The sequence below is a fragment of the Sphaerodactylus townsendi genome, linkage group LG04, assembly GCF_021028975.2.
Source record: "Sphaerodactylus townsendi isolate TG3544 linkage group LG04, MPM_Stown_v2.3, whole genome shotgun sequence".
Classification (NCBI taxonomy): Eukaryota; Metazoa; Chordata; class Lepidosauria; order Squamata; family Sphaerodactylidae; genus Sphaerodactylus; species Sphaerodactylus townsendi.
The window spans coordinates 89,572,840-89,599,407 of record NC_059428.1 but is presented as its reverse complement, the minus strand read 5'-3'; the positions used below and the strand labels follow the sequence as shown (position 1 = coordinate 89,599,407).

At 40.7% G+C, this 26,568-nt stretch overlaps 1 protein-coding gene across 3 annotated transcripts in view; it reads right to left on the bottom strand.

The window, feature by feature from the left end:
- NLGN4X (neuroligin 4 X-linked) overlaps positions 1-7,489 on the bottom strand; it is a 230,689-nt gene extending 223,200 nt beyond the window's left edge. For 2 of the 3 annotated variants that reach the window (XM_048492427.1, XM_048492430.1), the window contains exon 1: positions 7,096-7,489. The gene's annotated coding sequence lies outside the window, so the exon portion shown is untranslated. Of the gene's footprint in view, positions 1-7,079 lie in introns of all 3 variants that reach the window. The other variant, XM_048492428.1, reaches the window with a different exon arrangement.
- Between the last annotated feature and the right edge of the window lie 19,079 nt (positions 7,490-26,568).

Below are 26,568 nucleotides of genomic sequence, written 5' to 3'. Positions count from 1 at the left end.
TTAACAAAAACCATTTTAATAATGAATGATAGAGCATTTTTCTCTTCCCTTAGCCTAGTCATTTAAGAAGTCCGTTGTGATACTTCTGATAATGTGTTTCTAATAAGAGTTCCATTAATCTTCAAAGCATAAAAGTTTCAACAGCTCCCTCAAGTAGAAGAGTGTTCCCTAAATAACATGAGAAAGTAGAACCCAGAAACTCATATTATATTTCTTCAGTGAAGTTATATTCATTTAAGTATACTACAAGTTGAACAGGAAACAGAAGAAAGGACACAGGTGAACTCAGCTACAAAAGCACACTTTGCTGGAAGTGAAAATGCACTATGAGTGCCAATGTCATATTATAGCAAGGAATAGAAGGAGAGCTAGATAAAGCAATAATAATCAGGCCTAGTCAGAATCCTACTCAGGGCTATTCAATGGGGATAATTTGAAATGTTCTTAGTTTAATTTATGTTTCTTTTAACTCAATTCAACCTCTGCTATATCCCCTGTATTTAGAAACTCATAATTTGTTAATCCACAACCAAGTTAAACAGAAGCTGCCTTACATTATGATTTATAAGCAGAGAATAATATGTCAATTTTTATAAAATTTGGTTATATAAATTATATTTTCATGCATCAAGTAATATGGTCTGAATGAATGTGAATAGAAACATGTTTGCATAGCTTTTGTTCATGGCTGAAATTAAAGTGATCTAATGGAAGTGATCTAAACCTGAAAGTCAGGGTCTAAACCTAAACTTCTACTCATGATACTATAAAAGACAGTATGTTGGTATATTCACAGGGTTGGATCCAGTCAACTTTTCCACTGGCAGAAAATACAGTTCCTTTCATTACAAAAAAGGTATGCTGGGAATCACAGAATATGTGTGCACAAATAGGAAGTAAAACAGGTGCTGGAGTAAGAAGGGAAACCAGGTGAGATTGTGTGAGAAAACCTGTTAACCCAATGAGAAATCAGTTCTGAAGATGTTTCCCATCTCCGTTTCACCTCCATCTGCCTACTGGGGAGGTGCATTTAAAAACTAAAACATATTATATTAGTGTGGGAGGGGTGTTGGATATATTCAGGTGTCCAGTCAGGTTTTCTGAAATACTGATAATTGGGTCCCAAAACATTCCATAAATATTCAGGACTATTCATAGCTGCCATTTGAAGGTTTCAAGGGTTTTTTCTTCTTCAATTTGTAGGATTCCTAGGAAACCAGACAAAGGGAGAGGCAGCTTTTCCAAGCAATGGGATAAGACATTAGGAGAGCACTAGAATTGTCTGTAAGATTGAATTATCTGGTTTAACATTCATGCTGTTCAACTTGCCACATGAGCCATGGTTCTCTTGAAAGTCTTTAGTTTGACATTGGTTTTGTTGCACTTGTTTCTGATTGCATTTCAAGGCTTTTGGCTATTGGCTTCTCTGTTCTGGAGAACTGATGGACTTTTTTTCCCTCTGGAGTGGAGAAAAGTAGGGTGTTCAATGGCACCTTGTTCAGGAAGTCATATAACTGGACCCCTTGATCCAATTTATGTGAAACTTGGGAGTTCTCTATAGGATGAACAATATTAGATTCCCAGCAATTTTGGTGCCATTTTTATGAAAAACACTATTCCAGCCCCACCTCTCAAAAAAGTCCCCAAAGGAAATAATGGCCTTTAAAAAATTAGAATTCTGAGACAAAATACAAATCCAAAGTGGTATTGGGGGACCTGAATAATCTGGAATACCCTTCTGATTTTGAAGCTGAAAAGTTCTGATTTTGTTTTCTAGTGCACTTCCTACTGCCCACTACTCTTTTGTCCCTTAGGCCCCTTCCGCACACGCAAAATAATGTGTTTTCAAACCACTTTCACAACTGTTTGCAAGTGGATTTTGCTATTCCGCACAGCTTCAAAGAGCACTGAAAACAGTTTGAAAGTGCATTATTCTGCATGTGCGGAATGAACCTTAGTTTCTAAGTCTTAGAATTATTTTCATTAATGGAAGAGCAACTCAAGAGCCAAAACCTGCACATTTTGCATGGGAACTACCCTCTCCATCCAAATTTCAGAGGGCAAATATTTTGGTCTTGTTCATGATTCTTCTGTTGATTGTACCAGAACTAAGGTGTTTTAATTAATCATTTGCATTACAATATCATAAGTTATATCAGAAAGAGTATTGTGTATAAAAGGTCAGGTTCAGATCTCTGCTCAGGTGTGAAACTAGATAAATCCTGTTTCTTACCCTAGCATGAATCACTAGGATGTTGTGAGAATAAAATGAAATGCACAAAGTCCAACCACCTCTACCCTCACTTTGTACACTGAAGATTATCACTGGTGCTACTTCAAAAACATAAATAACATAATTCTATTTTGCAAACACAACCCTTCCACACAGGATTTTCTCCATCTGACTTTTTTTCCTTTGTTTTTCTTCCTCACCTTCATGTACTGAGTGGGCTTTCACTATCTATTATTTCCAGGAATACTGCCAATGAAATCTCATTTCTATCAGTCAACAAGCATTTTTCCCCTTGCAATTCAGATCAGGGGACTACTAAAGCAAATAGAATGAGAACCATTAAAAGGTGACAGAGCTGAATAGCTAACCCTGTCAGATGTGAGGATCAAAATGGTTCATAACATAAATGCTTTACAAACAAAGCTTGAGTTCACCCCTAGTTGCTCAGCGATAGGAAAAAGCAGGCAGGTTGAAAGGAAAACTCCTACAACTGATCTGCATGCCTCAGTGTCCTCTTTTGTATTTTATGTCCTAAATTTGTAATTTTTCTTTTTTTCTTTCCTCGGTTTTCGGATAAGTGTACCTTTACTAAAGTGCACACATTAGCAATAGACTTTGGTCATGTGAAAGATTCATCTTGCTTCTTTGTGTCTTTGTGGCAGGCCATCAAAAGGCAGAATGACAGAAACAGGCATGGAGTTGAAAGAAAGATGTTCCCCCACCCGTGAGGATGTGTTCCACACAGTGGGTGGTTCAGACCATCAGACAACAGTCCTTCTCTTTTCCAGGCCAAGTAGCAACTGTACTGAGAACCTGTCAAAAACTGCTGTACACATTTTCCTGCTACTATGTCAGAAAGGACTGCTGGTGATATATACATACACACATAAAGAAAAAGAGAGAAGAGAGAGAGAGTTAGCTAAATGATAACTTTATTTGAAGGATGCATCCAAGTAGATTTCCTTCTGAGTCACAGTAAAGATGATGCTGATGAATTTCAGCATATTTTAAGGCAGTCACATTCAACAAATCCCTTATCACTATTATTTAGGTGACAAACAGGTTTTTAAAGAACACTGAGTTTATCAACTGAATTGAAATAAGCATTTGTGAGGCTAAGTAACTTAAATTAAGCTACTGTCAGTTTAAGAGGCCAGTGGATTTTTTTTTACAGAAAATACACAAAAAGAAATGTTTCATTATTTCCAACTATTGTATTATTGTGCTATTTTTTTAAAATTAAAGATCTCTAGTTTATTGTTATTTATGAAGAGTTACCTTTTCCATTCTTAGGTTTGGAAATGCCATGTTATTGCTTGTTCAAAACATGGATTTAAAGTCAATAGTATTTACGAGCAACTTTAGTTAGGTATCTTGAAGCATTAAACAAATGGTTCAAATTTACTAGAGGAAGAAATATGACAGAAAAAAATTATGTTGTAAAAATATTTATATCCTCCCTATTGTTAAGACAAAAGAAAATGGCGCTTTTAGTGCATCTGAATAGTGCTAAATTAATTTAGTTGGTGTAATGCCACTTATTCTTATGTTGATTATTGGTAATTCAGTAATATCAATCTCCTTCATATGGTATGTATTTGTAAATAAAATTAGCCACAATAATATACAATACCACCAAGTAGACCAAAGAGAACAAGGACTGCCACATAATTGATGTTGAAAAGAATTGTATTGCAATTGAGGAAGAAGGAAAAGAATAAAAAGAAAGACAGAAAAATATAATTGAGACAATAAATTCAAACTGAGTGATGTAATCAATTGTACTCTTTGGTGAGCTAGAATCTTTCTGCTATATCAGTATTAAGGAAAGAAACAATGTAATATTTTTTGTACAGGGAGGTGCTTATTAAGCATCAGATCTTATATTCACCTTCTGTTTCAAACACATAGGAAATAGTGTTTGGCTTTTCATTAATCCGACATTCTAATTTGCAATGAACTCCACATTGCATTGGTCCCATAATTTCTAAAAAAATGAAGCAATCTGAGAGATTTCCATATGACATTGCTGCCAGTCATTTTGCCCTTTTGCCCTTTCTTCCCATCTCTATATAGACTCACCTTAAGCAAAAGACTTCAGGAACCCTTTCCCTCATTTATGATTCCAAGGATATCCTTTCTTCTAATCCTTTCATTTTGATAAAATTACACCATTACTGAAAAAAGGTGCCTTCGATAACAAGGACAGCACTCCCTTGCCCTTTATAAAGCCAGAAGTCAGTCTGTTTCTCTGATGTTTAAACTACCACTTTAATCCAGAATGCCTGATTTTTTCTAGTATATACACAAAAGTTCATTTTTATTCTGTTAAATACATCTTTTGGCATCACTACTACATCTTATTTCAAACATAACAAATCCTGTGCTTACTGCAATTCTCAGTCTCATATATACAAACTTTGAAATCTCATAAATCCTTCCTCAAGACCCAGTAAATGGATAAGAGAGAAGGCCTGAATGAGTATCCCTCCGATCTGTAAAACAATCCTGCTCTTGTAATTTGCAAAACAGACGTACAATGGGGTCTTTTAAGATACGGAGAGAAGTACATGGAAATAAACCCATTCAAGCAATTGACCAAAGCTCCCCCCAAAATAAATAAAATACATATCATTAAGAAGTGTCCACACTACCACCTTGTGGAATCTTCCTGCAAAAACAGCACCTGCTTGATTCTACCCCCCAAAAGTTTTTTTCCCCTGCCTTTATCTAGTATGAGAATTAGGCAGTACCAGGGCAAATAAAGGTTGTCAGGATATTTGCCTTCAAAAAAGGGAGAAATATCACCAGCAGCAGACATTTCACCTGACTTTATTTTTTTCTTCCCTAAAAAATAACTGTCCAAAACCTGTACAATGAAAATAATAATTAACGACAATGAACACAACCATTTCCCAATGGATTCAAGATATCCTCCCAGCAAAATGGAAAGCAGGAAACTACAACCGGCAAATATCCACTAACCAAAATATCAGCTGCAGCAGCTGATGCTAAGAGAAGAGAATCCAGTTCCTTTCAAGTCACAGTGCCTTCTGAGAAGATACAAATAGCCTGAGGTGGGCATTCACCTCTAGGATTTCCCATTTCGAGCCTGGGTTAAGTTACAAACTGCCCATCAAATAGGGCCACTAACTGTTGCTGCAGGGCAGGGGACTCCCTGTGGGCTGGTGGTTTCACTTCACTTTACCCTTGGGCTGTAACTGCAGCATTGACTGCTGTTAACACCTGGCAAATGGCTTCGAGGATAAAATGGGGGAACTGAAAAGCTAACTTAGCCTGGGGGGAAAAATCATTTGCACATAGAAGCATAAAAGTTGACCATTGAAAGAAGGCTAGAAAACATTCAGAAATGCTCCTAAACTACCAAGGGTCCACAGTGCTCGATAGATTAACCTGGCCAGCTGCATGGACCTGAGTTGGTGGGATGGTGCAATTGAAGCCTGTCATCGCCCAAGCATGTGGAAGAGACCTGTCTGCATCAGGAACTTCCAAGTGTCTGCAGTGGGAAGATGGGGAGGGGAGCAGAGGGAGCTCTGCCCCCCAGCACACACGGGAGTCCTGCAGTCTTCAGTATCAGCGAAGTCCCACAGACTAGGAAGGTGGCAGCCATGAAGGTTTATCAAAAAGATGTGGGGAGAAAAGATGGTAACAAGTTAGCATCCGATCTTCATGACCCCCTTCATGGGTGGCTGCAGAAGGGACAGATCGTCATTCACAGCGCCCTGCAGAGTGAAGGGGGGGGGGGGGATAAGAAAATGAAGGCAGCTGCAGTGCAGAGAAGGAGGGGGCAAAAATTAAAGAGCACAGGCGGCCCCAGGATGCTGGGCATGTAGGCAAGGGGGTATCCTCAAGAAACAGTTCTCGGTTTCTGAACTTTCCATTGAAAAGTCGAGAGTTTCCTGCGTTTTGACAAAGCGTTTCAGGCAGTGGAAGGAGCTGTCAGCATTTCTATCCAGGAAGGTATAGAGATTTCTTGAAGAAGCAAATGTCCCCCCTCCCAATACGTATTCAGAGGATCCCGCAATTCTGCTCTCCCTCTCCCACCATCCTACTACCTCCTTTGAAGGAAGGTGATTTGTGTTACCCTATCGCCCCCACCCCCCTTATTTTTTTCCACAACAAAGAAACAAACACTAAAGAAGGAGGCGTGGAGAAAACTCACCCGAATGCCAGCCTGAAAATCAATCACGTGTATTATTATCCCATGCATCGGGGGGGGGGGGGGAGATAGGCAGCTTCCACCAACCGAGAGAGAAAAGGACCAGTTAAAAGCATCGAGAAGAAAAACCACAGCCCCACGCGCTTGTTTTGCAAGACTCCCACGACCGCCCCCCCCCCCCCGAAGTACGCGAAGGTGCTTTCTTGCACAACCCCCGGTCTCCCGGTTTGCAGGCAACTGTAGCTTTGCCCCGTCTTTCCCTGTACTGCAGATATTGCTCTCCTCTTCTCTCCGCCACACTCTTGTGTTTATTTGTCTGTAAGGCGAGAGCTACTTTGTAAACATCTCACATAGAGCCACAGAGCCTTTCTAAATAGCTGACTGCAGCAAAGAGCCCCCCACCCCCACCCCCATCAGTTAATAACAGCGGTCCGGGAATGAGGTGCGGGGGGGGGGGTTGCATCTATTACATGGAGATCGTCCATAAAGGTGGGATAAAAAAGAAAGAAGAGACACATCTTCCTCCCCCCCCCTCTATAAAAGGGTGGCAAAGCAAAAAAAAAACGGGGGGGGGGAGAGCGCAGAGATGACTGCAGCAAACCAGTCCTTCTCTAGAGTGCCAACTGCAAACGAAGACGGCAACAAAAAATATTAATAAGGACGGACCTTTGTATGTACCTACCTTTGTTGAGGAAGAATCAAGGCAGCTGTTCAGTGATCCCTTTTCAGCCGTTTCTTCCAGTCGAATTGTAGCAGAATATCACAGCGCACGGTTTGCCCGAGTCCAGCCCCCCCCCCCTTTTTTTTTTTGTGAAATCCAACACGATTTTTCTTGTCCAAAGGAATGCAACAGCCCTCCAAAGAAGGAGGGAAAGCGAACAAACAAGGAACAAAACCCGGCAGCCGCGCTAGGTTGGAAAGAACCCGATGCTTTCTGTTGTAAATGACCTACATTCAAGAGGAAAATTCATTACAATCAGTGCAAGAAGGAGAGTTGGGTCTGTGAGTAAGAGCTCTGATTGCCTATGCAGGGAGACAGCAACAGGGAGAGGAGACTGATCGGCAAGAAAAAGCGAGATTGAAGAGGCAGAGGGGTCCAGGCTGTACCAGTCTCTCTCCTTCTGCTATTGGACCAAACTGAATGAAATTTACAAAGCCAGCAGCCAATAGATCTCTGCAGTCGGCCCCATCACTACAGAAACCATATCTACATCTACAACCTAATGCAAAGAGCATCTAATCCTAGTGCAAACCAGCTGTAACAGAATTATCAAGGGTGTCTCAATGGTTGAACAGGTGGGCATTTAACACATGTAGATTTTTTTAAGGTATAAAAGGACACCCGGCAGATCCTTTCTTCTTCTGTTCTAGCATCTTACTCAACACACTCTGTTAACTCCTTAATATCTGGTGTCCTAAAATGGTGTTTCCAGTACCAGCAATGCATATTATCGGAGATTAACAATGTTGCCCAAATAATTATCAGATTCAGTGGCTTGATTGGAGATCACTATTGCTATGCTCATATGCACAGGTTTCAGAATCAGACCTCCTGGATGTGATGGAATTCAAAATTGTCTCTCATACACAGCACTGGACTCTATTTACAGATTGAAGGCATTTAAAATCTGACTAACACCAAACCCCAAGTATTAGTTAAAGCAACAAGGGTACTTTTGTTAGCTCTATTCATGTGTCTGGGAAACCTAAAACCATTCCAAACTCTTGGAATTCCTGGGATGTTGTGTGGTTTCAGGGCTGTATGGCTGTGTTCTAGAAGCATTTTCTCCTGATGTTTCACCTGCATCTATGGCTGGAATTCTTGGAATTCCCTTTGGATTTGCATGCACCAGCATAGCTGTTCCCACACTGGCAAGAGAATGACTGTTCATCGTGTGAGCTGCTGTGAAATGTGAACTCCTTGGAGCATTTGTTTCCAGCATGATTGCTGACCATGACATCACAGCAACCCACATGGGAACAATATTTTAGAAATTCTCCCCTATTGGAGGAGCTGCAGGAGGAGCTGTACTAGTAAATGTGCACTGCAATATACAATGTGATCATCAATGATAATGCCGTTCCTCACTTCACAAAGATATGTAGAGTTGTCCAATCCTGTTCTGTCAAGCTGTCTTCTCCCATGCTCTTTGCAAAAGCTGGTAAAAAGAAAATGGCAAAAGATCATCTGTAGACATCCTCTGTATGGCCAACAGATAATGGAATATGTTTATATCTTACAATATTATAAAAAAAATGAATGCATGTATTATAAAAAGTACATGCAACCTCTATAATTTCTTCCTTATGGAGTCTGGAATGCCCATAATATAGCATCTCTACTTTTGTGCATTGGTTTGACAAAAACACTTGTTCAATATTCCTAACTGATAAAGTATAGGAGTTACGGGGCCTCAGTTCAGTTAGCTCAATGGTCAAAAAATATATTACTTAATCGTATAGTTCATCTTAAACATCCCTACTTAAACAGATTCAGGGTGAGTTGAAGTTCATACTCAAAGCATAATTCTGTGAACAAACAACATATTTTTTTTCAAAATTTGAAGGGCTTATTCACTATATCTTTTGATGAATACCCTTTGTTATTGATTTAGAGATGCCATGATTTGGTCCTCATCTTCTATTCAAGCCTTGCATCTTTTATTCAACTATGTATTTTCAGAACCCATGTACATAGACTTATCAGTGTGAATGTGGTCCACCCAGGGACGTAGGTATAGATTTTTTATGGGGGGGTTCGGGGGGCACACCCCCACTCGCCCCTAGGGCATGGCCACACCTTTCCAAGCCCCTCCCCTGGCCTAGCGCTTATAAAAGCAGCTCTCCAAGGTCGGGGATGGCAGACTCCCCTGCCCTGCCCTCCCCTGTCCCTCCCCTCTGTGCAGAGGCATAGAGGAAAAATGGAGCCTGGTGCAAAATCTGAGTTTTGCGCCCCGCCGGCAGCCACTGTGATGCTGGAATCCACTCCCAAACAGCATCACTTTCAATGGTGTTTAAACTAGAGAGCCCAAATTCTCCTTTTAAATCCACCCTAAAGGGAGAATCTGGGGTCCCTAGTTAAACAACATTGAAAGTGATGCTGTTTTGGAGTGGATTATCCCCCACCCTGAAACAGCCTCACTTTCAATATGGCGTAGTGGTTAAGAGCAGGTGCATTCTAATCTGGAGGAACCGGGTTTGATTCCCTGCTCTGCCACTTGAGCTGTGGAGGCTTATCTGGGGAATTCAGATTAGCCTGTGCACTCCCACACATGCCAGCTGGGTGACCTTGGGCTAGTTACAGCTTTTCGGAGCTCTCTCAGCCCCAAAGCACAGGGTGTTTGTTGTGAGGGAGCAAGGGCAAGGAGATTGTAAGCCCCTTTGAGTCTCCTACAGGAGAGAAAGGGGGGATATAAATCCAAACTCTTCTTCTTCTTCTAAACTGAGGACCTCAGATTCTCCCTTTAAATCCATGCCGAAGAGGGTGGATTTAAAAGGAGAATCTGGGGAAATTTGGGGGTGCCTGCTGTCAGGGGTGCAATGGTTAAGCTAGAAGCACCAAACTTTCAGGGTATCTTTAGGAGTCTCTCCTAATGATACCACCCAGGTTTGGTGAAGTTTGGTTCAGGGTGTCCAAAGTTATGGACCCTCCAAGGTGTAGCCGCTTCATCTTCTATTGGCTCCCATTGAAAACAATGGAGGATGGGGCACGCCCTTTGGGGAGGTCCAAAAGCTTTGGGACCCACCTGGATACAAACTTCATCAAACCTGGGTGGTATCAATAAGAGACTCTCCTGATAATACATCCCATGTTTGGTGAAGTTTAGTTCAGGGGGTCCAAAGTTATGGACCCTCAAAAGTGTAGCCCCCATCTTCTATTAGCTCCCATTGGAAACAATGGAGGATGGGGGCACCCCCTTTGGGAGTCCATAACTTTGGACCCCCTGAACCAAACCTCACCAAACCTGGGTAGTATCATCAGGAGAGTCTCCCAAACAATCCCTGAAAGTCTGGTGCTGCTAGCCCAAACAATGCGCCCCCTGCAGGCCAAAAACAAAAAAGCACTAAAATGTTTTAAAAACCCACAAACGGAGGGGTGGAGCTTCGGACATGAATGGGGGGGTTCAAACCTGAAACCCCCCTTACCTACATCCATGGGTTCACCTTCCAACTCCAGCCCAAATGCACACCATCCTTCTTCTGTCACTCATTCCAAACCTAGGGAGCTAATAGCTTACCTTCACATCCATCTTACAGACTCCCCACAAACTGAAGTTAGTAATCAGAAATCTTGAGTAATAAGGGATCTTGGACTAAGTGGTGAAGCACAGCTACACACTTGGAAAGAACACTGTGATCCAGGCACTGGAAGAAAGGATATGTTTGATATTATCACTGAGGAAAGAGGGAAAGGATCCTAATAAGTTCCAGGACCTGGTACTGATTAAAAGTGGGGGATAGAATCAGGGTCCATCAAGGGAAGAATGCATTTGTAGCTGTAGGGTAACTCAATCCAGATGGGGGAGCACCACAGTGGCTGGAGATGATGGAGCAATGGTGGTGCTGCACCACTTCTAAAGGTGTTTCAGGCAATGCAGAAAGGAGGCAAAAATGAGAAACCTCCTGCTGCCCAGAAAAGCTCCCTTGTAGAAAAGGAGTTAATGCTACATTTCTTGGTGGTGTAAGTTTGCGGCCAAAAAGGGGGTTGTTCTCAGACTGAAAACCCAGTGGAAGCTGACTAATGTCAGCATCACCTTTGGGAATGCCCCCAGCCTGCCTTCCACTATGCTGGCTTGCTCTTGGACACTGGTTTGGCTCCTGGGCAGCCGGCACTTCCGGGTCTGGAACTGCATAGCTGTGAGGCGTCCACATGCCAGCATCTTTGCTTCCCTGCACTAGCATAGTTGCCCCTTATGCTGGTGGGGTGTGTAAAGGTGCTGGTATGGGCCCCCACCACTCTCACAAGTCATTTCACACACCCTATCTGGATTGGACCCTTAGTCTTATTGGCTTTAACTGGTAATGCAGACTGTTAAAAACAGAAAAAGAGTCTGAGGCAGGCAGTGAAATGGATGTGAGACCATATATGTGTATTCTGATGTATGACTGTGATAAATCTATACTTATACTGAACATATACATGAATGAATTATCTGTTATGTTTATAAATTAAGTCTTGTGAGTCCTTGATCAATGGTCTGCCAATGATTTGACAAGTTAAGGCTTTTCTATGGGATAACTATTTGACCCAAGTATGTATGATTTAATTAGCTGCAGTATTAATTTTTTTCTTCTGGCACTTCACCTTCTGTCTTGGCCATAGATCTGTTTGCTTATGTTCAGAGGGGGGGGGGGGGCTAGCTTCAGGACTAAAGGACATGTAACATCAATCAAATGAAAATGGCTTGGTAACACCATGATCTCCATGCCTGGGTCTAACCATTATGTCCCTTTGTGCCTATGTACTTGCTGAGGACATCACCATTGTCCATAACTTTGTGTTCCTTTGCTTATCCAGATACACTAATCTTATTGCTCTTGACTGGGTTTCTGTTTCACCACCTGGGTTCCAAGATAGCCTCTGTTGAGTAAGCCCAGCATTGGGAGGTATTTCAGTTTCTAGTCTTCATTCTTCTCACAAACATAGGGGAGTAGTCTAGAGATGTACAACGTATCAAAATCAAATCTGACAGGTTTGAGGCAGGGCTTATTGGAAGGGGGAGGAACATTTATTAATAGGAACATTTATTTTTGCCATTGTAGAACTTGTAAAATGTGTCTGATCGGGGCCTACTGGTGCATCGGAGTCAATAGGGCATATAGGTGGTGCCCTTATAGAACTTGGAAGGGAGAGTGTCTGATTGGGGAACACCTGTTGCAATGTGTTTGTATCTGTTTGGTGCTGGTGTTTGAATGACCCATGGTGTGTTCTATGCTCAGTTATGAGCTCCCCTGCTATGCTAAAGGTGGCTTTGGCTCTTTGAGGTTATTTTTTGGGAAGTTGGCAATTTTTCTACATGTTCCCTCTTTGACACATGAATGGTCAGTTGGGACAGTGCTTTGAGACAGCTGTGGTGATCTTTGTTGAACAGGAAAGTGTTGTGAACAACTCATTCTCTTTCATTGATGGCAGGAGCAAAGCTTTCTTCAACTCCTTCTCAAAGGACTGTGCAAAACACCAGCACCAGCCAAATACAAACACATTGCCACAGGTATCCCCCAACCAAATACTTTCCCTTCCAAGTTAGACAAGAGCAACACCTTCATGCCCTACTGACTCAGAGGCACCAGGATCCCCCAATCAGACTCATTCTACAAGTTCTACAATGGTACAAATAAATGCTCCTATAAATCCCTCCCCCTTCCAATAAGCCCCACCCCCAAAACCTGTCAGATTTGATGTTGTTGTAGGGGAAAAGAGATATTGCCTTGGGACAGGAGGGATGAGGAATCTGGGTACAACATGGAACCAAAAGTAGTGCTTGTGAGAGCATGGACAGTTGTCTTAGGTCAGGTCAGTTAAAACAGGGGTGTTGAACTCATTTGTTATGATAGTTAGATATGATATAAATGTGACTTGGTCAGACTGGGCCCTGGTGGGGGGTGGCTGCCTAAGCTGGCCCCAGAACAGCATTGGGATGGTGCCTGAACTGGCAAGTCTGCTGTGGGGTGACTGCCTTGAGAGGTCTTATCAAGCCAGCAAGCTTGCTGAGGCAACACCCTGTTTGCCAGGCCAGATCAGGAGACTGATAAGCCCCCTCAAGGGGCTGCACTTGCTCCCCAGGCCCCATGTTTGACACCACTGAATTGAGGAGCAGTAAAAAAGATGCTGGGTTTTGGTACAGTTTTTATAGTCTGACTGGAAGACAGCATAAAAATCCAAATCACTGTCATAATAGTTCTGCATGTGATCTCACAAAATCTGAGTCATAATGATGCCAAAAATATATTAGTGTTGGGTAAAGCACTCTTTAGAAGCATAACCTGGGTGTGGCTTCTGAAAATAGAAGGGTCTAGATTAGCACATGGGGCTTGTGGATTTCATTATGGACACCATACCTTCCTTCCATAATTATATAACTGCCAACATGTATTCCAGTACACCAGATCTCACATTATAATAGAATAAATTTTAACTTGGGTTTAATTAACAAAGGGACGAGGGACTGAACTGGTATTCAACTAAATTTTGTTCTGAATATACATACCAATTTTTATTTTGATATCTCAACTATCAAGGGAAATATTTGTTGCAATCAAAGATCTCAATTGACAAGCACACAACAGAACAAAAATAATTCTATATAACAATTCTGAGCATTTATTCATCTGCTGCCAAGTGCATTCAATGTCAGGTGCCAGATAAAGATATAACTTTCCTTAGCATGACTCATATGATTTCTGCCTTGATTATATTTTGCTGCACTTTCTGTTCGATTTTATTTTTTAATTGCGTAATTAGTGATTTTGTCTATGTTTTCCTTACTGATTTTATTCTCAAGGGATTTTTTAAAGAAGTAATCCACATGATTTATGACATGGCTTTAGGCTGTTTAGGTAAAGGATAAAGGTAGTCTCTTGTGCATGCATTGGGTCATTACTGACCTATGGAGTGACGTCACATCACGGCACTTACTAAGCCAGGGGTAGGGAACCTGCGGCTCTCCAGATGTTCAGGAACTACAATTCCCATCAGCCTCTGTCAGCATGGCCAATTGGCCATGCTGGTAGGGGCTGATGGGAATTGTAGTTCCTGAACATCTGGAGAGCCGCAGGTTCCCTACCCCTGTACTAAGCAGACTATGTTTTCAGCGTAGTTTGCCAGTGTCTTTCCCAGTTGTCTGCACTTTACCCCCAGAACGCTGGGTACTAATTTTATTGACTTCAGAAGGATGAAAAGCTGAGTCAATCTTCAGCCGGCTCCCTGAAACAGACTTCCATCTGGATGAAACTCAGGTTATGAGCAAAGGGCTTTTTCCCCTTCCTTTTGTCTTTGTTTTCTTTTAGTTCTTTGAAGCCAGCTGATTCTCTCAAATTAATGAAATGATTGTAAATTATTATTCACTTAAATCCTTCACACCCTAGGGCAGGGGTAGGGAACCTGCGGCTCTCCAGATATTCAGGAACTACAATTCCCATCAGCCCCTACCAGCATGGCCAACTGCACTCTTCCTGTAAGTTCCTGATATGCTCTCATATAGGGCTGTAACAACAACTGAATCCTAGAAAAGAGCTTTTTCATTCACTGTCAATTCAAATCTTGAAAAAAGAAGATGATCAGTTTTTTAACTAGAATTTAGGTCACAATTTAAAGGGGGATTTTGGAATGAGTATTAGGTAGATAGGAGATACATTTCAGTCATTCATTTATATATTTATTACATTCATACTCTGCCTTTATACTATGGGACCAAAGCAGCTTACATTGTTCTCATTTCTATTTTATTCATTTATGCAGAAATAAATATGTCACCTCTCTAGGGAACCTGCCCTATAACACTGTGAGCTAGGTTAGGCTGAGAGGGTGTAATTTCCCAATATTATGGTCCTTGAATATGAGAGACTAGTTTATTAGTATTTGACTTTAAAAAAAATGAAATCATGAACTGCGGTGAGACTTGTAAAAGAGAATGTGTGGTGCACAAACATTAAAAAAATAAATACAATTATTAGCTCATATTGGGCATGAGAGAGTGCTTAAGTACAGTTTTATACTTTGTAACCAGACAAAATTATTGCTCATTTTCAGATATTTTATTGTAGTTGCTTTTTTTTTTGCGCTATATCCAATGACTTAAAAGGGGCGCATTGGCAGGCTGCAAAAAGAGAAATTTAAATACACAAACTCCCCCCAAAATTGATAATTCATGATTCAAGAATGCAAAAGGAGCAGGAAATCATTAATTAGAAGCACAAGAAAAATGGCAGATACAGTGGAAACTTTGCTGATTTACTTCTAAGTAGACATAGAGTAAGATATTGTCCATAGGTACATGTTTTCTGGGCTTTTGGGGACGTGTTTTTTATTTGGGGGGTTCTTTTAAAGCTGATCCCCAAAATGTCCAATTAATGATGAAAACTTGGCTTGGCTCAGCTGAGCACAGCATTCAGCTGTGCATCTCTCCCAACTCTGAATTCCATGTAATCTTAGGAGTCAGCATGCCAAGCTGAATGCTCTGCCTGGCTGCACCAAGCCCAGTATTCAGCTCTCTGCCACCTGCCACCTCCAAGCCTATGTGAACTTCAAAGGCAGTATTCAGCAGGTAAGTGAGAGAAATAGGGAGGAGATAGGAGTCCTCCTTTTAAAGGCAGCAGTGTTGAAGCAGCCCAAAAAATCTGGAAACATTTCAGCATTCTTGGGGATCAAATTTTTGACTCCTTTAAATTGCCCCTATTTTTTCAGCTAAAAATACCCCCCCCCCCCGAAAATTAAAACAGCCTTTTTTCTGATTTATTTTTAGTTTGGCTTTATCTGGATGCACATCCCTAGTTACTAACATTAGCAGTACACTGATGTCTCAGATGGATTCGCAAGCACAACATGTATTGAAACATTAGAGATGAGTGTTTTTCTCCCTAGCACTAAATATAAATTAAATGTGTGTGTTCCTTAGAAAATATAAAACATCCTGCTTTGTTTCTGTCAAATATAGTGTATTACATACATTGCTACTGAAGACTGAAATAATCATAGGCTACATACACATTCTGTCAAGACTGACTCTCCTTGGTCTGAGATAATTATTCTCCTGTCTTGAACCTGAGACCTTGGATTTGGTTAGCCCCCTTCAGGTGGGGCCTGGAGATCTCCTGCCATTACAATTGATCTCCAGATAATAGAGTTCAGTTCCACTGAAGAAAATGGATTCTTTGGAGGGTGGATTCTAAGTTCCTCCCCTCCACGAACCCTATTTCCTCAGGGAAAGTTTCCAGGTATTTCTCAACTCAGAGCTGGCAAGTTCCTGGAGCAAGTTCCTATTTTAACCTGGGTTTGGACTAATGAACTCACAGCAGCATGCCGTGAAGCAAAATAAGCTTTATTAGAAAGAAAATATGAAAGAATGCATTTTAAGCACAATATAGGTCCAGTGAAGGATTCAAGCATGCAAAAATAACAAAGCTAACTTCCTAAATAGAAGTTAGGCCTTTGGAGAGACCAGTCGCTGAATTGTGCCCCCCTCTGTTCTCCTGTGAGGGCCCCTTTCATCTTTGGGACCCACCGTGCCCCCTTCTTCCCTCGTTAGGAGGATTTTTAAAGTAAGGGTTTTTGCGGGACACCAATTTAATGTAGCAATTGCTGTTTTAAATTAAATTAATATTTTAGAGTTTATGGGGCTGAGTTTTTCATGTAAGGTATTATTTATTGGTTGTTATTTACTCACCCCTGTTGTTATTGTATTTTATGTTGACGTTGTACACTGCCCAGAGCCCTCCGGTGATGGGTTGGTATACCAAATTGAATTAATAATAATAATAATAATAATAATAATAATAATAATAATAATAATAATAACAACAACAACAACAACAACAACAATAATAATAATACACTCATTGAATAGAGTTTCTGAAGTGTAGGTCTTCCCTTCTTCAAGCTTTAGCAAATTCATTCCAAAACAATTGGCAAAATTTATAGTAGATGTAGGATATGGGGAACACAAGTACAAGGAATGGGGAAGGGACAGAGGATAGGGATGGGAATAAGGCCTTGGAAGATAGCCTCCTTCTATGGAAAATGAACGATATGGATCTCTTGACATCCTTCAACCAGTCACTATGCTATCTCCCCAAAGTATCCAGGAAGATATGAAATTTATTGTCCAACTCACTTGAAACTTGTGTGGTAAGTGGTGAAGACTTTAGTAGATAAGTAACACTAACTCTGCTGCACTTTAGCCTGGAAAGATTTTCCATAGGAAATAATGGACTCAATTACTAGAAAAATCCAAATCTGAATACTGAACTGAAGACCAAATAGTCCTGAAATCCAACAATGATGCCTTTCCTAAAAAAAAAACTATAGCCTCCCCCCAAACCTAATGTTTTTCCTAGTTCATATCCATAAAAACAAACTATGGAAACACCACCATTTTTCTCATAAGCTTTAGTGGAAGACAGGATGTTTATTGGCAATTTTATAGAAGGGACAGAGTCTAGTGATAAAATATAAGCCGTTCATCTTCTCAGCTTCTAAGAGCCACTTGTGTTCAGGATGCAGCTTGATGATGCATTTGTGCCTTTTAGTACCAGGAAGCATATCAACAGGTGGACTTCCATTACTACTGTTCGAAGTCCTTCCTGGAAAAAATATTCTACTGACCATAAAGCTGTACTACTATTTAAAACCCCACACAGTCTGATTTTTTTTATTAAAAAAAAGACTTTGCTATTGCTTGTTATTGTCAACAAGAACCCTATGCAGTAAGGCAGGAACAGGAGGTGGTGCAAAGAACACTGAAATTATGTTTGAAAAATCAAATCTATTTGGTCACTTTTAGGTATCAGGATGCACAAAAGCTGGTAATGTCCTCCAAATCCATGGGTTTTATGTATGTATTTGTTCGTTTGTTACCATTATATGCCACACTAACCCTTCTGGGGTCCTTTTGAACCCTTCCTTCCTCCAGTATGCTCTAATCAAAGTTGTGGCATAACCATTGCTCTCTTTAAGTTGGTTTTCAGTTGTTGTCCCAGTGATTCTGCAGTTTGTGGCTTAACAAATCAGCCTTTCTAATCTAGCCATCCCCAGTTCACTTTTCTTCAATCCCCGCTTTATAGATTCAGCAAAGATCCAGAGCATCCTGGAGGTACTTCTGCTCCCACAACTTCAAGCAGTACTAGCACTGCTTAAACCAGACAGATACACAAGGAAGGAAGGGGAATTTGATCAAGGAAAATGGTACAGGTCTTGTTGCTGTTCTCTTTGATGAGAAAGGAGAGTGCAGCCCTCCTGCTCATGAATTCCTAACCAGTAGAATGAATCAAGTGTTGTCTGGTATAAACTAAACTCAGAAATAAGACCCATTTATTCAGTAGGACTTATTCCTAGGAAAACATTTATCCCTTAGGATTTCAGCCGTAATATCTGCTGTATAACCAATTTATCTGAAGAAGCAGCAGGTGCAGGCAAGTTACTTTCATTTCTAGTTTGTGTCATAAGTAGCAATTTTTATGCTTTCTTCAGAGAATTGACAAATGGTGCTTTTTGCAAGATTTAAAGTAAACAAGAGCTTAATTTAGTTCACAGAAGTATTGTTATCTATGTCACGGCCAGAGCTGTCTCAGAGTAGTCTGAGAGGAAGACATATATTTTTAAAGGTTTTAAAAATAGGTATTGCTTTTTCAGATGGGTCCAAGAAGCAGTAATTATAGGCCAAAATTCTGAAATCTTAAAGTTTAAAACACAGAATATTTCCAAATACATGGGGAAAGTTCCCATGAGCCAGTGCAAGAACAAACTTGCATAATGAATCCAGTTTTCCCAGCTGCACGGTGCGAACCGCACCAGCAGGACGTGGCCGCTCTTCCTATCGCCTCCACTGACCTTCCTGTCCAGCATTGCTCTGGAGGGCTGCAGAGCTCGCCCTCGCTGCCCTCCAACCCCTGGAGGTTGGAGGGCAGCATGGGCTGGTCCCTGCATCCCTCCAGAGCATACTGAGGAAAGAGTGATCAGGAAGGGAATTTACTTCCAAGGAGAGAAGAATTCCTCACTCAGGTTCCTAGAACAGAGCTAATTTGTCTTCTGGGTAGAGTAGGTAAAACTGAGAGAACTGACTTAGAATGGTGGGAAGTGGAAGATTGTTCTCTTCATGATTCCCTTCCTTCAGGCAGTCTATAAATAGATCAAGCAAAATTTTGTGGTGGGTTTTCCAGGCTGTGTGGCCGTGGTCTGGTAGATCTTGTTCCTAACGTTTCTCCTGTGGCTGGCATCTTCAGAGGTGTATCACAAAGAGAAGTCTGTTATACACTATGTCTAGTGAGAAGGGAATGTTTAGTGGGGTATATATTGTCCATGTCCCAGGGTGGGGAACCAATCAGTAAATGTTTGAGTGGAACTTGCTATGCAAGTCGGCTTAACTATCCTGAAAAATCTGCAGTAGCAGAACATGTCCTAAACAAAACTGGACATAACATTTTAATTTAAAACACTGAAATTCCAGACAATTCAGAAGGTTATTATGTCAGACTGCACAAGGAGGCCATTGAAATTCACAAACACCAGGACAACTTCAACAAGAAAGGAGAGACTTTGAGAATTAACAAAGCTTGGCTACCAGTACTGAAAAACACCAGAATCAAAGGCCAAGGGCATGCTAAGTTCATGGACAATGGACTCCACCCAGACACAGAATTTGCATTCACAAATACTGCTGCTGCTGCAGGAAATGCAAATGCGACTACAAATATAAATGGACTGATAACCCCACCAGCAATACAATGCACTCAATCACACATTTGCAGTGCATTCAATTACACCTTTTCACCCAAACACTTATTGCTTGGTTCCCCACCATGGAACATGAACAATGTGTACCCCACTAAACATTCCCTTCTCAGAATGTTTACCAGACCATGGCCACAAAGCCCAGAAAACCTGTTGAATCCAGCCATGAAAGCCTTTGGCAGTACATTAAACAAAACTTTGATAGAAGTATTGCAGCTTACCACTTTGCACCACAGGGCTGCTGTAAGTATTTATTATTGTTAATAACTGTAAACACATTGGGCATCTTTGGTTTAATAGTGACAGTCTGATCAAGGCAAAGCAAAATTTGGAATTGTCCTATTAAACTCAATGCAGAGTCAAACATGGATCAATATAACGTGGAAGAGCTTTGTTATGGCTGGTTAGTGCTATCAGTTTTTGAGCACTTTTTTCCAGTTGGAAGTTGGCTTATTGACATAGAAAACTGAACAGAAACATTTTGTTGCAGGGGATTCTATGCTGAGCTGGATATAAGCACATGGAGGAATGTTTGGCTACTTGCTGCCCTTTTATTTGATGGGCCCACAGACGGCAGTTTGCAGAAGTTTTTTACTTGTATTTTTAGTGTGCTTAATCTAAGCCTGTTTTAACATTTTCTCTGGAGCATGGAAATCTGCATTAATATACTGATACTCCCTTTCTCAGAGACGACTGTAAATATTTTCTATCAAGTATTTTTAATTTGCTCTGCAATGAATTGTACATCATTGCGCTCTAAGGCTCTAAAATTGCAATTTACACCTTTATTTTCAATTTAATCAAGACTGAGTATAGTAAAGCACAATATTATATTTAAAGATGCACTCATCTGATTTAAAAAAAATACATCTGTGATGTAATATTTAAATATAAAGCCAATCACCATTGCACTGTCATGTGGCTATTTACTTTGTCAAGGAAAACCTACATATGAATGTACACTATCTTTCCCAATGTAACATTTTACAAAGGTTAGGAATGCCTAGGTTCAGTAGGAATCACTGTGGTCAAAGAAATATAAGCATATGATCATTTTAGGTAATGTGGTTAGGGAAGTGAATTCTTGCTTAACCTCTAGTCAAATATTGCTCCAGAGCACATTCTTAAGTAATTCCAATGCAATGATCCTTTGTTGTCTATAGACATCAAAAAGGGGACATTAAGCAAGCCTAGATACAATAATGTCCTCAAGATACTTGGGAGTATGAAGTGAGGTGTAGTTTTATAAGATCATGCAGTGGAGGGAGGACTAGCCTTTTTAATCTCACATTAGGCTCTCTCTGAATAAATCTACTATTCTTAGAGTCAAACTAATGATGATGAAAAAAAGATAAGAAGGGCTTCTGTCTAGCTCTGTCTAAAAAGAAAATGTTACTGTTTTAGAAAAGTATATGAATATGAATAGACTATATTAATATCATGGAATTAAAATATATGCATTTCTTCATTAATGTAAAGCACAAGCAACTCAATCCAGAGCCCTGCCACTTCCAAAAAGCTCTCTGTAGGGTTAATGGACTTATGCCATGCTAAAGGGTGGCATAAGTCCAGGGTTAGTTGACACCAGTGCACCCCCCAGAGTACGCCGGCACAGATCCTTCTTACCTTGTCTCCCGTTGCACTGGAGAGGCCAGGAGACATGCCCCTGTGACCATGGAAACTCCTCCAGGGATGGAGGCCAGGAGTCATGTCCCCTGGCCTCTCCAGAGTGATGCGGCTGGGGGACAAGGTAAGATCTGTGCTGGCGTGGGGAAAACGCTAGCTTCCAGCTGGTGCCGTTCGCTGCTGCTGGATCTCCCCCCTCCAACCCCGATGGCGTTTTTACCAGCCCCTCAGCAGTCTAAATGGGCCATGCAGAAGTGGCCATAGATTGGTGGCAGTTGTGACATGGGATGAAGTCAGGTGATATCACATTTAATAGTTTTATTAAGAGTAACTTCTATGCACATGGTATCTATGTAATAACAATTGTGTAACTTTGAAGAGATTACCAGACTAAAGAATGACAAGGAAATTAAGTATGTGTTAAATGTTCAATTTAATGAATTAGAGGCAGCATTGTTTTGTCTTGTTTTAAAGCAATACCATGATATTACTTCCAGTAGCAATGAGCAGACTTCAGTGCTGAAGTGATTTTGGTTCTGAAAGTGTTTCAGTTCATGTTTGGTGTTTTCTTAAGAAATATAAGTCAACATTTTCTATGCATCCTGTCTTTTCCTGATTAGTGTGTAACTTTTTGACAGGTTTAAAGGGAGTGGCTTTTACCTTCCAAGAAATGAACCTACACAGCTCTGAGAGGAAAAAGAAGAAATACCCAAGGAAAAGAAGAGGCCTTGTGAAGGAGTGAAATGGTCAGAAAAATCATGGCTCATGAGTTTGAAACCCTGCTTTTGAAGGTAGAAGAGCTTTTTTATCATTATATCTGAAGTATTATGTCCTCAAATTGAGTTTGATTCCCTGCTCTGCCGCTTGAGATGTGGAGGCTTATCTGGGGAATTCAGATTAGCCTGTGCACTCCAACAAAACTGCTCAGTTACTTTGGGCTAGTCACAGTTCTTCTGAGCATTCTCAGCCCCTCCTATCTCACAGGGTGTTTGTTGTGAGGAGCAAAGGGAAAGGAGTTTGTAAGCCCCTTTGTGTCTTCTTACAGGAGAGAAAGGGGGGATATAAATCCAACTCTTCTTCTTCATCATCATCTTCAAGTTGAAGGAGGGTTTTTTTAACTTTCTAGGACTTTCTGGTGCCGATGGCTGTAACATTGCAACTAAGGACAACTTTGCCTTGCTCAAGCATGTAGCCAGTATCTGAATGGAGAAGATCTAAGAGAATTAGAGAATGAAGGGCTGTCTATAGTACAGAAACTAAACACCATATTGCAGATTTTGTTGTTGCTATCAAGGAGGGGACTCTGAGAAGGTAAAACTACTTGAGACTCAGGCTGTTTTTGTGCACGTGCGGAAACACATCTCCACTGGCATGAATTGTGCCGGTGGAGACTCGGGGACCGTTCACATGCTATCATGCGAGCTCTGCATGGAGCCGCCTCTCGGTTGGCTCTCTCCACTGACCTTCCTGTCCAGTGTCACTCTGGAGAGCTGCAGGGACCCACCCACGCTGCCCTCCAACCTCCAGGGGTCGGAGGGCAGCATGGGTGGGTCGCTGCAGCACTCCAGAGCAACGCTGAACAGGAAGGTCAGTAGAGGTGATGGGAAAAGCAGCGGTGTCCTGCTGGTGCGATTCGCACCCCGCCAACGGGAAGATGCCACTTTGCAAAAACCTCGCTTGTTGAGCAAGGTTTAAAGCGGCGCCTTCACGTTGCTTTAGGGTGGCCAGGATAGCACTGCTGCAATGCAGCAGTGCCTCCTAGGGACTGCGTTTTTTTCCGTCCCTACAGTGCTGTTATTTGGCTGTGCGGAAACAGCCTCAGTTTCAGGAAAGCATAAAAGAAATAGACAGTCAAATGTAGAGGTAGAGAAGGTAGAGAAGAAATTGCCAATAGAGTTTAAAAATTAGATACAGTGAAGCAGAGATCATAAAAGCTGTTATTAAGGAAATTTCTCCTGGACTCAGTCTAAAGAGTTATTTGGAGGGGAAAACAGACCTCAGCTTAGCAAAATTAAGGCATATCTTGAGATGCTATTTTCAGGAAACAGATGCGACTGAGCTGTACTTTGTACTGTCAAAAACACCTCAGGTTTCAACCCAAAAATCCCAGGTTTCAACCCAAACATTTCCTTGTTAGATTTTTGGTTATGAGACAAAAAATCCAATTTGCCTTTCAAGATGCAACTTCTTGCCTAAAATATGGCATTTCCTTAGTACAAAACCTGCTGCTGCATTCCTTTCTTACAATATTACTAACATTAAGATTGTGATGCAGCCTTATTTAGATGACAGTCAGGTGACAGATGATACATTATTTGGAAAGCTGAATTTGGTTGTCTATGAAGAAAGACAAGAGCAACAGAAATGGGGAAATGTACCTGAGTGAAGGCAGGGAACATGCCCATTCAGAACATGTGTATGTAGAACATCAATGTGAGATAAAACTGGTCTCTAAGAACACCAGAAGTTCTTTATTGAAGGGAACTAAAAGTTAGTACTTAATAAATCAAGGATGCAAGAGATGAAATTAATTTTTTAAGGTAGCCATTCAGAATACCAGTCAAAGTATACACTAAAGAAGAAGAAGAAGAAGAAGAAGAAGAAGAAGAAGAAGAAGAAGAAGAAGAAGAAGAAGAAGAGGAGGAGGAGGAGGAGGAGGAGGAGGAGGAGGAGGAGGAGTTTGGATTTATATCCCCCCCCTTCTCTCCTGTAAGTAAAAGGGGCTTTAAGACTAAACCATGTGGCATTTAGGAGAACAAAGATGACAGTTTGGATGGCAGCAGACTTCAGTGCTGAAGTGGTTCTGAAAGTATTTTAGTTCAAGTTTGATGTGTTTTTGAGAAATAATAGTCAACATTTTGTACACATCCTGCCTTTTCCCCTGATGGGAGCCTGTTCAAAAATCAAACATGTGTCTATGTCTACTGATTCATTCCTGATCTTCTCCAGAACACTGTAGCAATTGACTGTAGAAAATAGCATTCTGTGTCTTCTGACTCATAGGCTCATTCCGCACATGCAGAATAATGCACTTTCAAACTGCTTTCAGTGCTCTTTAAAGCTGTGCGGAATAGCAAAATCCACTTGCAAACAGTTGTGAAAGTGGTTTGAAAACGCATTATTTTGTATGTGCGGAACAAACTGCTGCAAAGTTGACATAAACATGTAGATCTCCTTGAGCTCTTTTGGGGAAGGGTAGTAGGTAGGCTTTTTTCAAACACAGAGGTTTGTTCACAATGCTATAGTCTTATATTTTTTTTACAAATTTTCTTTTGTGGGATTAGATTTTAATGTTATGTCTCACCTCATATTTGACTACTCATTTTTGTTTTACTAAATCATTCACTTCAGTTTTCTGATACCTTGTGATACTGAAGTTATAGCATGTGGCCACATAGCTTTAACAGGCAGCTGAGGTGATAAATATTCCTTTGTGAAAATCACAGTACTTTTCTCATATGATGACTGGCTTGTTAATGTATAGCAAGAAGCAGTGGTGCAGTACTGGGCAGTCAAGTTGAAAATGGGCAGTCAAGTTGAAAATGTTAGACTTCCAGGCAGTAAGAATGCTATCCGCAGGTCATGCCTCAACAAACCCACAGAGCCTTCCTTGCTATTAAAAATAAATAAATAAAATAAATGCTAAACATATAGCCTCATTAGATAAAGGTCAATTATTATTACAGAGATGCAAGGGGAGATAACCAATTCCTGGGCTTATCTTTTGCACATAGTCTGGTTGTGCATCCTAGGTACTTATTGTAATTCAATTTTAATGTATTCACCTCATTTTAAAGTAATTTTTATTAATGTAGTTCATTATGCTCTACTTGCAGTATGTTAAAAAGAAAGTTGAAAAAGGTACCTAAGGAATGTCAAAAGCTTGCTATTAGTAGCTCTTCCATCAGATTTATTATGCATAAACACTTGTGAAATTACATTTCATATAACAATGACACCTATAACTGATTTAATGGAAAATGGTCTGATTAAAGTTGAAACTCTGGGAGAATATGTCCAAAAATGTGTGGTTTATACAATATGAATGATAATCTGTCTATTTTTGTAAGCCTTCCCCATTTCAAAAGAACTGCTTTGAATTATCCAAGACAAATTCTGCTGAAACTAAATCGAACAGAAAAAATGCTTAGAACTGACGTTAGCGTCATAGGCAATTTGTTATTTTATAGGAAGGATTAAAATTGTATATCCACAACACGTAGACAAAGTATTGACAACTCCATTCCTCTCAACTACCCCTTAACTCAGTTCTCATGTGAAGTTCTCATTCTCAGTTCTCATTCTCGCAGCCCTCCAGATGTTCATGTTAAAGGCGCTATCAGTTTCCCAGGCATGCAGAAAAATATGAGCCTCCCTGTCTACTTTCCCAATAGGGACAATCTTTCACCATAGAAGGACAGTTCAGATATGATGCTTCTTAAGTCCTTTTCACAAGTTACAGTGTACACCTGATTTTTCTTTATGCATGTGTTGAGTAATTCTCATTGAACACATGTACAGTTGAACATGTGATTGATACCCCACATTTATCTAGCTACTGCTCCTCAGTTTCATTTGTAAATTGAACCTTGCACCTCAGTTTCAATTGTAAATTGATTCTTCCATTGGTTCTTTCATACAAACAGATGCATGCACACATGGATAAGCTGTAAATGTATTTACTGTAATGTGAACGGAGAAACTGCCCTTTAGGGCAGCAGTAGATGAGAGGTTTACAGGGTGGATGAGGAGTATGGACCTTTGCTACAAACACATTCAAACCCTTTCTGCACAGATGATTAAAAACATTTTCAGTCAGGAAATGAAACATTTCCTCTGAGGAGGTTCACATTGTATTTTTCCCCTTTGGTATCAAAACCATTTCCAAACAGGCTTCCCCCCCCCTGTTTTAAGCAAACTCCTTTTACAAAGCTTTTTTAGAATGAAACATTTCCAAGCCATCTTCCCTTGCTGTGCAGTCATTTTTATAATGTTTTATCTTTTTCACTGCTGTTTTCCACACCACTATGCTGTCGGTGCCATTTTTTTGAGTCCCTGACTTCGGCCGTTTCCGCACGGCCTCCC